Raw genomic sequence first — 15,761 nt, 5'->3', positions numbered from 1 at the left:
ATGGATGTTATGTTGCAACATTAAAATTCTCTTTTGAAGGGTCTAAATTTTACCCAAGATATTTTTCTCCAACTCCTCAATCATATTATACAAATGATTAGGGGAATTCTTAGCCTTCTCCTCACTTCTCAAAATTTCTAATTTTTCTTGTCTCACTATTTCAATTCCCAAGCCCACTTCAATTTATGGTCCCTATTTTTTCTCTAACTCACCTCCATATCCTCTCCATGTTTAGCATTGTAAGCTTCATCATCTAATTTAGATCCCTCCTTATAAAGGAATAGGTCCACCTCCATCTTGTAGACCACCTCATAATATAGACCCAGAGTTTCCTCAATCCTTTTCTCTTTAAGGCTTCTACCTTGTTTACTCTTCAGCCTAGAAAAGTGTCTTTCCTTGAAGATGGAATCAAACTTTCTTACATTAGGTATATTTCCCCCCCATGATGTAACTAAACTTCACCCTAAATCAATATTTTCCACATATATAATTTCATTTTCCATTCTAGTGCTCTTAGCGGTGTTCAACAAGGTGTTCTTAGTGGGCACATTTTTTGCTTTTAGTCAAGGTCGCTATGAGAAGGGTTTCTTCTAGGGAAAAGGTTAACATTTTTTTAAGTTGGGGATTTTAACAATTATTTTATTTCTTAAGGGGTTTATTGGAGAAATCTTCACTCAAATGGGGAAAACCTAATTCTTGAAAGATCACGAAGGTGCTAGGATATTACATAGAAATCTTATGATAAGTAATGCACCTACTAAGGCTTGAGATGTTGGAAGAAATTGCTAGTAGAGTAGATAGATGGGAATATCATAATCCTTTCCACATTGCCACCCCTTTAGCATAATTATTAGAATTATTTTCAAGATTCCTAGTAGAAGATATTATCATCTTTCCTTCGAGTATTCTATCACTCCCTGGCTACAAAAATCTTAAGATTTTATTCAGCACAATTTTCCACATTATATTTTACCATTTTTATGTCTACAGGATGCCATCTAGTAAGTTTTCCTATCTATATATTGTCCTAGTTCAAATTAATAATGCATTTATTGATATTATACTTTTATTTTATTCTTATATCAAGAACATTAGGGAGTGATTTTCCCTCAAGGAAGGAATAATAATTAGCACTTTCCTAATCGATATCTTCAGGATACAAAAAAGAGACATGATAGGTTTTTGTTCTTCTCTAAATTTTATTTTATTTCTTCCTTCCATACGATCCATGCAACAAAAGAGAGGATTATATTCCAAAAATATGTAGAGATACTGAGGGAAAGGGGGAAATTATTCCATTGACATATCAACAGGTATAGAGCTTGACATAACCTATGAAGTCTACAAACAAGAGATCACAAGACTCCATATTTCTTTGACAAATGTAAATGCATATTTATGATACATTATAATGTATATAAATAATAAAAGAAACCTTTGCTTCATAGTATTTTTAACATTTGAAAGTCTAATAGACATGACCAATAATGGAAATTCAAAAATATTTGAATTTCTATTTCCTAATTCTTGGTTAAAACTCTTAAAACTAGCATAGAAGCTCTTATCTAAAGACTCTAAGTCCATATTTAGCATTACTAAATTTTGGTTTTTCAATTTTATGTTTGTTTCATTATCTACAAATTACACCATTATCTAAATGTTCAAATGGATTTATTAGATGACTATAAAAAGCCATGATTAATATATCTGGCAATAAGATAATATGTTCAGCCCATATTTATGTTCTAATGTATATATTGTCTATAGTTTAATCTAAATATTGTCCATATTATAAAATTATAATAAAATTATTTTATCTTACTATGACATGTCGTTTAGCTTCCAAATATGAATGCTAGTCCATGGTTAATATTATGACAAGGTATGTGCAATTGTTCATAGCTCATGTCATTTTCACCTTCTATATTTAGAATAGGTTGCTATTCTTAAGGACACATATTTTTGTTAGTGTAACGGGATAGCATTGAAACCATCCTTTGAAATATGAAGAATCATTTTTTTTAATTCTACCAACATGTTTATCTTAGATTTTTTATTATAGGGAAAATATTTACATAGACCAAAAGCCAAAAATTTACAAAAGTGAAAGGTTCATCCTACCAAAAATTTGTAAAAATTTGTGAAATATATATGGCCTAAGCCTCAACCAAAAACAAAATCAAAGGAATTTATCCTCAAGACAACCAACAAACTATTTTTCAAAGACTAATTTTCCTAATATTATCAACTTTGATGTTTGTGAACTTTCTATAAGACTATTCAAAGGGTTCAAATCATTATCCTTATTGCTCAATCTCATGGTTGGACTCAACAAGATCTTTGGAGTTATAGATTCACATCTCCTCCATGCCTTTATCCACCTAATTATTTATTCCTCAATTGGAAATTGTTAATATCATATGTAATGTCTCTAAATCATGACAAAAGGGAATTAGCTTCAAAAAATAATGCACAACTTTATCTTGTTGATTAAGCTTCATCAACCCTTCATTGGTGTCCTGTACTATAGTTTTACTAATATTTAACAATTTATTCTACATAATATACATATAATTAAATGTCTCCTTATGTCTTCATTTTTCAAAGTCATGATCCTTTTTCAAATCAATAATTCCATTGGTGATTGGATCAGTAATTTTGGGTATATCATCCAATTAATCATATATAGAGGATGCACTCCAAATATTATTTCATTCAAATAGAATCCAACTAAAGATGTCTACTTAATAGACTATAAACATACAATTCAATTTCCAAATTGACCCCTTATCCTTTTTACAGGACCCATTTTCAATATCAATATCAATATGAACATCTATATCCTCGATATAAAAAAGATAATTTTGAATTGTATTATTGACCTAAAGTGAATAAATTTTCTTCTTGGGTTATTATATGAAAGTCAATTTAATGAGATGCAATAGATTAAGATTTCCATCAATATATATATATATATATATATTAGGGCCTTTATTTTTATTTTTATTTTTATTTATTCCAAAGAAACTCTCACTTAATTCCAAGAAAGGAAATATTAATTATCAACATTATCCAAATAAATAACTAAATTCCTACTAGAAAACTAAATAATAGAGGTTGTGGAGAAAGGATATTTCTTATTTTTCTTATAATTATATTAAATTAATCCACATCATGGTCCATGCCCTCATCATCATAATTGGCCCTAATGTCCCTTTTATACTCTTACATGGTTTTAATAAGAAGTTTAGTTTTGATGTACATGGAATTATATTTTTCCATTGTTTATTCAATCAAACCCTCCTAAAAATTAGGGGATAAGGGTTTTCTCATGTGATCCTCCAAACTATGATTTAGAGAAAAAGTGAAGTAATACATAAGAAAAATACATTTACTATTTGTAAAGTGGTTCAAAATATTAAAATGATAGATATGTAAGTCTCCCAAGTTATGATCCAAAGTTACAAACTACATTCTACACCAATATATTGCCACTTTCAACAATAAAAAATACTCCCATGAGTAGTATTGGTAGTCATCTCTAGTTAATAGAATTGAAACAAAAAAAATCACTCCCATATTTGTCAACTTTTTTTTGTTGTAAAAATTTGTTCCATTGTTTCATATATTATAAAAATAAAACTAATATCCTTATCAGTGACAATTTCTAAACCATCTTCTAGGAAGGCTTCCATAACCAAAGCTTCTGTGGCATGAGGGTTTTCCATATGAGAGGTTAAGCTTCAAGAAGATAGAGGACTCCATATAGTTTTAATATTATATAACTTATCATAAATAATATGTTTGAGTTCATTTCTATCACCACTTAATGCTAAAACTAGAAAGAGAAAATCAAATGAAAACAAACATAGGTTTTTTGCATTAAAATTGCTTGCTTGACATTGTGAACTCACACGAAGGAAAATAATGAGTGAAAGCTAAGGTTAATTCTTCAATAGAAGGATGTAATTTTTAACAGATCAACTCATAATAAAAAATTTATGCATTGAATGTAATTTAAACCAAGCACCATATAGTGGTGTGGTATTTCCACTATAGTCAGTTGTATTTGTTCTAATTTTTAGGACTATAAATTTTTATTTTGTTATATATTTTTAATAAATTTAATTTATTTGAATGTATAGCTCAAAAAATATTGTAGAAATTAAGAGAATTCATAATAAATAAATTGTTTTAAAAAATTAACTTTATGTTTTGTAAATTTAAGTAAATGTTGTTAAATGATAATATACTCTAGCAATAACATTATAATATTTAATAAGTATATTGAAAACCTGATGAAAGTGGAGTTAGAAAAAAAACATTGAATTAATTTAAATTTAAAAATAAAAAATATAGCTTGCCTCTTAATTGAAAATCCTAAAGTGAATATGTTTTATAATTTTTGTGGATTTATAATTATTTATCCAATCATTTTCAATGTAATATGTTTAAAAAGTAAACTAAAAATATAATTATCTTTAAATAATCATATAATAAAATATTTTTAAATAATATAGTCTATCAATTAGCTGAAAAATTGGAATACAAAGAACCCTCCCAAAAAAAGGGCTCCTATAACACTAAAAGAATTTTGCCAATAATATATTTTTTATGGTATATAAAATTCATAAAAAAAAATTTAGAAATATTTGAATTACTTAAAAATAATTTCTCGTGATTGTTGAAAATTAATTAAATTTGGGAGAGTGAATATATTAGTATATTACCTACCAAAAATACAATAATAATTTGAGTGCACACCACAAGATAATATGCCACTTAGTTGCCTTCACAATATTGATGAAGCTTATTGAAATATTGCAAACTATTTCAATCATGAAAATGACATGTAATGTATAAAACAAAAATTGACTATAGAAACTACCTTAAATCAATTATCTTATATAATATTAATTAGTGTTGTAGTATTCCAATCAATGTTGTTGATAGGGATGTTGGCACCACTTAATTTTATTTTATATATATAAGGAATTATAATTTATTCTAAAGTGTATGTGCCCACAAATTATATGTGTAACAATCTAAATCTTTGGATGACCCTTGTTAGTTAAGAATAGATTTTATGATTATGCATGATTAGATAATAAAAAAAATTTAGAAGATGCTATTTTTTTTCAAATAATCATAAAAAGTTATTTTTTTGTATGTCAACTAATGTTTTTGGTTTGATCTTATTTTCTTGATGGTTTATATTGAGGACTAGCTCATTTTTTTATTTTTTATTTTTCAACTCTATATTTTATATGATTTTTTAGCCTCTTGAAACTGTGTTCTACATTAAGAATAAATATTAATAATTAATAATTATATTTATTTATATATCTAAATATATATTCTTAATAATCATATAAAATTATTTAGATAAATAATAAATGAATCCTTTGATAGAATTGTATCTATTAGATATCTAATTATTATTTTGCATGTGCATGCCTATTATGAAAAGTTTTAATTTTAAAACCAAATCAATTCTTAAAAAGGAGTATATTTCATAATAACAAATGACCAGTATTTATAATCACAAACAATGAAAACTATAACTATAGAACATCTATCCAAAATTCAAGGTTTAATATAGTAATCTAGAATACTAACTTTACTATAAAAGAAATAATTCAATTTAAATAAAATAAATTAACAGTTAGTGTGAAAATATGATAGAGAATTAATAAAAAATTGCGGTCTATAGATGAGTAGAATGATTAAAAAGTCTTGTGTTACATTTTATCACTTTTAATATTTGTATGATAATGAATATTTTTATTTTTATTTTAGATGGTGTAGTTTATTTATTCTACTTTAAAGGAGAGACTTTTAGGAGGGCATCTTAATGAAAGTAAATATACTTATAAAAACATAAATCTTTAAGTATTAAAATAATTTTAAAATATATTTAAACCAATTAAATCATATTCAATTTATAATGTAATAAATTTATTTATCTTTAGAAAGGTAATTACTTTTCAAACTATCATATTTACTTACATCCTTTCATTAAGGATTGGGCATTAGTTTAGAATTTTTTCTAAAATGGCTTTATATCACTATATTTTATTAGTATGGTCACAAATATAGAGGTAATTTAAAGGGAGGGATGGAACCCGTACCCCTTTACCCTTGCTGGTGGCAGAGAACCTACCATGTAGGTGAGAATATATGTTATGGTGTATTTTTTTTAATGTGTTATAAAGTTATTTCATTTTTGTTAATAATAATTATTGTTATTATACATTAACAATTTTTAAATATTAATTGTTAATGTTATATGTGATTATTAATATTTCGATTTTATTGTTATTAACATTTAGCATTATTAAATATTAATAATTTTTAAATATTAATTTGTAATTTTTAATTATTATATTTATTATAAATAAAATTTTATTAATAGTTTACTTCTTTAACCATCTTGTAGTATTATAGTTTATTAATATAAATTTAATTTAATTGGGTGTAATTTGACCAAGATGAGGGATAAGTATTAATGAGGGGAACTTTATAGTTTCTTTTATTAAGTTTTCAGTTGATCCATTGAAACATGATGGAGGTCATTACCACAATAACATATATATAATATATCCTTAGAACATTTAGAAAATTGATTCTAAGAGTTATGGGGAAAAACTTTTATCTATCAAAATAAATACACGGGTTAGGAAAAATGTACAATTTTTTTCACTTGATATTTAACTCTTAAATGAAAATTGAGAACCCCATATTTAATTCAACTATGAGATGTGCTTGCATTTTGTGTTTTCTCTATGCTATTTGTTTTGGGTTGACTAGATTGTTGACCAGTTATAGGACATCTACTAGAGGCCTGAGGATTATGATTGTGATGTCATGATGATGTCTTTCGATCTCAATCTTTTTAAACCCAACCAAGGTTATGTGATGGCATGCTCTATGGTGTGTGTGGTTTACTAATTGTTATTACTTCTAGTCTTCCTGTGTAAGCTGTGATATATGTAACCACTTTTGAGTCATCGATTAGTTGTATCTAGATTAATTTCCAATTGCCTTGATGTTACTCAAGTGTTTATTTGATCTTGATGATGTCATGATCAGACATGTATGACTTGACCATTTTGGAAGTCTTTGAACAATGTTATTTTGAGATATTTTCTAGTTGCTCATTGAGAACTGATGTACACTGTGAATTGTCATTTGATGCTTTTCAGTTGCTTGTAGAGAACTGATGTGATATTATGATTATCTTTTGATGCTTTCTAGTCGCTTGTATAAGACTGAGGTAATTTTATGATTTTATGATTTCATGAGCTTGGGGTAGGTTATCTGCATGTAGTGTCGGGAAGTGGCTTGGAATGGGGGCCACGGCCCTAAGTGGCTGCCAAGGTAACTCATTGTAAGTTGTTTAATAAGTGAAAATATTACACTAAATACTAGCTTAAATGAACCTAATAAGATATTGTATGTTCTCACCCATGCCTTGAGTGCTAGTACAAACTAGGATGGGAGTAGAGAGAATGCTTGGTTGCAACCTTGCATTCCATAGTATGCCTTGACTGTACGAGAGGATGCTAGTGGCTACATAGGGACCACTCGGGAGATGGGGTCTAGTGAGAGACTACCAAGGTAACTCTAGTGTGATTCATGCGATGACACTTTCCCACTTACATAGTAGGTTTCATACATGTCTTTTTTGTGCCTCTAGGTATAGATGTTAGTTTATGTTGGAACCTTTGAGTTAGTATACTTTTAGGATTCCTGGACTTAGAAAGTACTTGTGCTATGTGATTTGGTAACCTGTTTGGCACTTGAGATTATCTCCTCAGCGTTGTGGGAGTGGGCCATCTAGGTCCCATGGGGTTGGGTGGTAGTGCTTCTTCACTCTTACCATTTGAGATCCATCTAAGATATTGTGGCTGGAGCTTTCTTTGTTGGCATTTATCTTCATTCTATTCTTGGACTATGATGATGGGCATGTATCCTTATATTGATGATTAGCATATGATAGATGATGTTATTTACTTATCTTATGCCTTATTTTGCATGATTAGATTTCTTATGCATATCTTGTAGCATGTTAGATTTCTTTCTACATATGATGTAGTATGTTTTAGGAGCAAAATTCCTACCATGATAATACTGATGATCTCTTCAGTGACTCTGGATGTTATGCACAAAGGGATGGCTAGGGCCCATGATGGTCTAATGATGCTATTTACGATTGGGAGGAACTGTGCACTTAGTTGTGTTTAAGATGTATGGCTATCTTTTACGATGGATGTTTATATCTTCTATGATGATGTATCATGTATGGAATATGGTTTCATTTACTTTATTGCACTTGCATCATGGATTAGAATAGGATGATGTACTTTATTTTCCCACATGTATATTCTTTTATGTCTTTCATACCCTGTGGTATGTATAGTGGATGATTGAGCATTCTGAAATGTACTTTACTAAGGGACATTTGGAACAAATGTATATTGTTGAAGAATGTTGGACTTTTCATTATTATGTGGTGTTAGATGGAATTAATATTAGTTAATTTTAAATGTGATTCAATGTTAAGGGATCCTTTAGGAATGTAACCTATTATGTATGTTTATGTAAACTTGCAATTGAATATTGATATTGCTTCCACTACTATGTGTATGTTCTGAATGGTTTAACTTCCATGTTTCAAAAAAAAAATGCTACCAAACTTAGTGAAACTTTAGGTTAATTCTTTTGGATCCCTTGGCAAGGCATTACATTTGGTATTAGAGCCCGATTTTCAACATTGGGAGCTCTGGGTATATTGGAACGTCACTAGTTGTCAACTAGTTAAACAAAACAAGAATTTTGAACTATCATGTGTATCTCTTTCAAACTGAAACTTGAAACTAGGTGAACTAAGAAAAAATTTAAACTGTTACTTGCAACACTTTGCTTTCAAAACTGAAAATTCTACTTCAACATAAAAGTAGCCAAAACTGAAATTTAACTTAGGCTATTTGTAGAACATGTGCCTTTTATGCTATACAGTAGCATGCATTATGGTTGGCAAGTGGAACTAGCCTCAAGCATTAAGGTCTCCCCAGATTTCTTAGTTCATAAGTGCAGGCTTAGCATAGGAGGATTTGATACTGTAGTTGTCCTTCAGGTTATATTTCTTGGTTCATATGATGTGGTTTTAGGTATGGATTGGCTTGGCTCTCATAGAGCTAGTATAGACTACAAGAAGAAGATTATTATGTGTTAGGATGACCAAGGGAAGGATGTGAAGATTGTTGGGATACCGAGGCCTATATCACTACAGATGATTTCTGCTATGCAATTGAAGCAGAGTTTTCGTAAGGGATGTCAGATATTCACTGTTATATTAAATGAGCTTGATGAGGAAGATCCTATGAGAAAAACTTTGGATCACTTGATTTTACAAGAGTATGTAGATATTTTTTTGAGTGAGATTTTGGGCATGTCCCCAAAGAGAGACATCGATTTCAGTATTGAGCTCATTCCAGGAGCGGAGCCTATCTCTAAAGCTCCTTATCATATGACTACATAGGAATTGGGTGAGTTGCATCTTTAGCTAGAGGAACTTTTGGCCAAAGGGAGCATTCAACCTAGTGTGTCACCATGTGGAGCTCCAGTGCTCTTTGTGAAAAAGAAAGATGGTTCTTTGCGCCTTTGTATTGATTACAGACAGATGAATAAGGTAACAATAAAGAACACATATCCTCTACCAAGGATCAATGACTTATTTGATCAAATCAAGGGAGCTACAGTATTCTCCAAGATCGACCTTAAGTCAAGATATCACCAACTTTGCATAAAGGAAGCTGACATTCACAGGACCACCTTCTGAACTTGCTATGGGCACTATGAGTTCATAGTGGTACCTTTTGGGTTGACTAATGCTCCATTAGTTTTCATGAGCTTGATGAATTAGTATCAATAGAAAAGTATTAATCAAACACTTAAGAATTTAAATTTGATCAATGGTACATGTATTGGTATCGATAGTGTGTACAATTATCGGACAACTGCATTTGTAGAAAAATATTGGGAAAAGAGGGAGGAAGTAGGCACAATGAACAAGGATTGATGAATGACAAGATAAATAAGTAAAAAAATAAATTATGAATATAAAGAAAACAAGAAAACAAATAAAAATAAATGAGAATAAGAAAGAGAAAATAAATTAGCAATGAATAAAATTTAAATTAAAAGAAAGAAAAGAAAAAATAAAATAAGGAATGAAAACTTATTTTTTGTTAAATATAATCTTTTTAAAACTTTTTTATTGAACTATTAATTTTTATATTTTATTTTTTATCGATTGTTGTTAATTTTATTATTTTATTTATACTCATTTTTTATCTTATATATTTGTATCTTTTTATTTTCATCCATTAATTCTTACTTTTTGTGCCCCTTATTCAAGCTAAATTCAAATGTATCTCTTTACAAATTGAAAGTAGTTATAATGATTAGTAGTCTCTTCCCCTATTATTTTTAACTATAATGTAAAAGGAAAAAAAAATCAACTTTAATGTATAATTTTTATATAATATTTCATTTTAATTTCTTTAATTTTTTTAATTAAAAAATTAAGATTCTAAAGGTTGGGCTCAATGGAAAGATTTCTAAAGGTTACGTTCAATGAAAAGATTTTTTTTTTTAATAGAACCTAATTTGTTTAAGAATTTTAATGAATAAATTCAACTAATATTTGGAGTCTAATTAAGCTTCTAAATTATAGTTTTGAAATTTAAGAAAGTTAATGGCATGTTGATTGCATATATTTCTTCAAATAATGTTAAAAATAAATTGAAAAATATAAAATTTGAATAAAAGAGTAATTTATTGACTCACTTTTAATAAATTGCATTCAAAATCTAATTTATAGATTGTTATTTAATTACATTGTGTAAATATTTATATTTCAAAAATCATGTTAATTTAAAAAAAAAAATCAGAATTAGACATTTGAATAGAAGGATAATTTATTAACTCAATCTTAATTAATTGCATTCAAAATCTAATTTATAGATTAGTTGTATTTCATGACATTGTCTAAATATGTATATTTATAAACAACTAAACAATCTCTCAAAGAAAAATACAATATGGATAGAGCTCTACAAAACGGAGTCTTATAACACCAAATGAAATAAGCCAATTATAAATAAGGGAAATTATTTTTAATAATATATTTCATTAATAAAATATATATAAACTTTAGAAAAATTGAAATGAGATAAACATAATTTCATATAATTGACAAATATTTGCAATGCTAATTGACTGATTGTGCAAAGTGCCTACGTCAAGTACAATAAGGCTGAAAAATCACGTGTTCAAAAATTAATCGTTAACAATGAATTATATTTTAAAAGATTAGTCTATAGTAGAAACTACTAACTCGTCAAAGAAACAACATCTTCAACGAGTCCCCTTGTTTTAGCTATTTCTAATATAGAAAACATCTTTAATAATTTATCGTACTGATGAAGATCATCTGAAAGAAATCAGGTGCCCTCTTTAATAAAATGATTCTCTAATGGCATAGAGACAAGGACATATTTTCTCAATAAATGTCTAATAAGTTTGATAGATTACATCTTTCTAACTTGATGCTACACGTATGTTGGTAGCAATGGCAACTACCCACCATGGTTAAAATACAAATAGCTTACATTAGCACTGACTTATGCAATAGATTACCTAGATGAACACATTCTCCATACTCGTCAATAGTTTTTGAAGTTGTCATCTTTGTAACCAAAACAATCGGATCTCAATTTTTTATTTTATTTCAGGAGTCATACTCCATTTATCCGCATTACATCTTTCTAAAATATTTTGTGCTAACTAAGAAGAAAGTTGCGCGTTGTTATGCTCGATCATCTCATTTACAACTGTCCCAAGCAACGATTAAAAGTCTTTGCGAAGCTAAATGTCTACGTAGTGATAAGTATTTTCAGTTCTAGCATGCAGAAATTAATCCCTTCGACTACAGTAGTTTCTACAAAATACGCATGAAAATATCAAACCACAATGGTAATGCGAAGGGATAGTATAAGTGGAAACGCCACACGAACTATGTAATGGTTAAAAGAAGAGCCATGTTTTATAGGTCTGTTACGTTCTATTATATCAGTGTCATTGAATTAACTTTCTTCTGCGGAATTCGCTGGTTTAATTTTTGAGTAAAATTTTCACAGATTTCCGCTGTAGGCATTGAATTAGTCATGGCCAAGCAAAAGATGATATTACACAGCTCAGATGGGGAGGATTTTGAGGTGGAGTATGAGGTGGCTTTGCAGATGGAATGTCTTACAGAAGAAGTCTTAGACAATGATGAAAAATTGCCTCTCCTAAATGTTTCCAGCTCAATTTTAAGAAAGGTTATCCAATACATAAATTTTCATTTGGAAGCCAGCAAATCTAACAAACGGGTGGAAGACGTGAAAATTTGGGATGCTCAATTTGTAAATGTTGATCGGCAAACACTTTCTGACCTTCTTATGGTAGGTTCGGCATTTCACAACAAATTGGGTTATTATAATTTCTATGAAAAATTCTTTGATGTATTGTATTCTGTGTTTTAAAATTGGTTGCACAGCTTTTTTGACGTCATTTGGTATATGCAGGCTGCTGATTATCTGAACGTGGAAAAACTTTTGGACGTCATATGTGAAACTATGGCTGATAGGATTAAAGATTTATCAATTCAAAAAATTCGGCAGCTGTTTGGCAAAAGAAATGATTTTACTCCGGATGAAGAGCGAAAATTGAGGAGTGAAACTGAATGGGCGTTTCGCTAAACATGTTACAAAGATGGATTTCGTATTTGTATTCTGCATATTGATTGAGAATTTTTTTGTAGCATTAGATTAGTTCTGGGTGGCTCACTGTCAAAGAGATTCATGGATTAAGAAACACGTAAATTCGAACATCTGAAATGTTCACTGCATTTAAATGAAAGCTGATATCAAGTGATGAAAAAACAACCTGTCCACTTCTTTGGTTAAAGGTTTTCATTTACGTCAATAAGTTTTTTCGTTAACCGGAATATAGTTATTTTGTTTCAAAGTACTAGATTGTTTAAAAACAAATTAATAACGACCAATGCCATCCTACCTATTTTGGTTGAACAGACTCTATATTGTATTTCATAATCACTTGTACTTATCTAGTGATTAATTTTTCTATATTTAATTTTTATTTTTCTAATGTTAATTTTTATAGGTAAGCTTTTTAATTTTTAAAATTATGAAAGCAATTTTTTTTTCTCAAAATTGGGTGTTGAAGGATGGATTTTTAATAACCATATTCCTATTCTAAGATTAATATGTGAGGATGAAATATATAAAAATATGAAATTCATAATATTTCATTTATTGTAATAACATATAATAAATTAATTGGTTTTAATTATATAGCTCTTCATTTTGTGTCATTTTTACAATTTTTTATTTCTTTGTTTTGTATATGCCAATGTTCAAATTGACTAATAATTAGAGTACATTGAATACAATTTCTTTGATGTCATATCAGTTTTGGCTAGTGACTTGTGTTTAAACTAGTAGTTAATCTTTCTTACTTCAACTATAAACATTTTTATAACTTATGTTTGTAATCTTAATTTTAAATAAAAGAGATTATTGATATTTCTAAAGTTTAATTTTTTAATGTAATATTTATTAAATTATTTTAAATAATACATTCTATTTATTAAAATATTAAGATTATAACATAACAATGGTTGTGAAATCTGACCTAGAAAGAGCAAACGTTGTAACAGGCCCAAAGAATGCGAAACTAGGAATGCACACACACACAACAAATTTATTAAAATAACAACAGAATATATATAACCTAAAAATTGTTTGGGCAGTTGAGAAAAATATATTAATCGTTACATAATCAAACTACCAGAAAACTACATCTTAGACTAAAGATATCCTAAATGATTAGTTAGCATTCTCCCCTTAATCTGAAGGGATATTTGTCATGCCATGTAGCATTCAAAATTGTTCAAAGTTGACATGTCCCAGTGCTTTAGTAAAAATATCAACAATTTGTTCTTCAGTGGAACAATGTTTCAGCTATATAGTTTTTGCTTCAACATGATATCAAATCAAGGGATATTTGGTATTGACATGCTTGGTTGGATCATGAAATTTAGGATTCTTTGACATTTGTATTGCAGAATTATTATCAACAAATAAAGTTGTTGAAGTTGTCCGTTTCCCCTTTAAGTCATTAAGAATTTTTCTTAGCCACACAATTTCTTTTATAGCTTGATCTGCTGCTACATATTATGCTTCAGTTGTAGAGTCAGCAGGAATTGTTTGTTTCTTTGATCTCCAAGTAATAGTAGTTGATCCTAGGGTCATCAAATAACAAGAAGTAGATAACCCATTCTCTTTGTCACCATCAAAATCTGAGTTAGAATAGCCAGCAAGATGGAAATCTGAAACTCTTGAATATTTTATGCCAAGAGTTTGAGTTCCTTCAAAATATTTTAAAACTCATTGTGCTACAATCCAATGCACTTCACATGGTTTATGCATAAATCTGAAAAAAATTCCAACTACAAAGGTAATATCAAGGCGAGTAGTGGTGATATAAATCAAACTTCCAACAAGTTGCCTGTAATTGGTTGGATCTTCAAAAGTATTTCCTTCATTGGATGAAATCTTCATATTTTGCTCCATTGGAGTGGAAACAAAATTACAATCTTTCATGCCAAATCTGTATAATAACTCTCCAATATTTTTTTTCTGAGAAATAAAAATGAACTTAGAATTTTGAATGACTTCAATACCTAGGTAATAATGAAGTAATCCCAAGTCAGTCATATCAAAATATTTTTTCAAATCTCTCTTAATGGATTCTATATAATCATCAGTGTTGCCTATGATGAGAAGATCATCAACATATTCAACTAGATCCACAATTGATCTACCAATTTTCTTAACAAAGAGAGTTGCATCATCTAGACTAAAATTCTTGTAGTCTAATTTGAGGAGGTGCTCAGTTGATTTTTCATACCAAGCATGTGGTACTTGCTTCAAACCATACACAAATTTTATTAATTTACATACATTTTGTTCCTGGCCTTTGATGACAAAACCTACATTTTGTTCCTAGCCTTTGAGGTTGCAGCATATAGACATATTTCTTCAAATCTCCATTTAAAAAGGTTGTTTTAACATCCATACGATGTATATGTCATCCTTTTTGTGCTGCCAAAGAAAAGAATGCTCGAATAGTTCCCCACTTGGCTGCAGGAGAAAAAGTTTTGGTGTAGTCAACACCTTCTCTCTGAGCATATCCTTTGCTACAAGTCTTGCTTTGTGTTTATCAAGTGCACCATCAGCTTTATAGTTGTTCTTATATACCCACTTGTGGCCAATAGGTTTGGCTCCTTTTGGAGGATCCACTAACCTCCAAGTTCAATTTTTTATGAGAGCATCATATTCCCTTTGCATTGCACTTCTCCATACATCACTTGTTGTTGCTTCTTGAAATGAAGAAGGTTCATCAACAATAGAAAAATTTAATTCGAAATCTTCATACCTTTGAAGAATTTTCTTGGTCTACATTGATCTACGGATTGATTTCTCTGATGTTTTATCAACCTCTAGAGCCTTTGAATTAGATTCTTCACAAGTTAGTTCACATTCTTGTGCAACAGGTTCTTGACAAATGATTTCTAATTTTTGTCTTCTCTTTCAATAGGTTCTTCACTAACTATTTCAGATTCTAGA

General features: G+C 29.1%; 1 pseudogene; it reads left to right on the top strand.

The window, feature by feature from the left end:
• The first annotated feature begins 11,877 nt into the window (after positions 1-11,877).
• Positions 11,878-12,809, top strand: LOC149560573 (SKP1-like protein 1A pseudogene; annotated as a pseudogene).
• Positions 12,810-15,761: the final 2,952 nt, after the last annotated feature.

This window comes from Cupressus sempervirens, chromosome 4, assembly GCF_028749045.1.
Source record: "Cupressus sempervirens isolate cs-2001-9-10 chromosome 4, ASM2874904v1, whole genome shotgun sequence".
Taxonomy (NCBI): Eukaryota; Viridiplantae; Streptophyta; class Pinopsida; order Cupressales; family Cupressaceae; genus Cupressus; species Cupressus sempervirens.
Note: the sequence above shows the minus strand (reverse complement) of the source record. Positions and strands in the feature narration are given on the sequence as shown.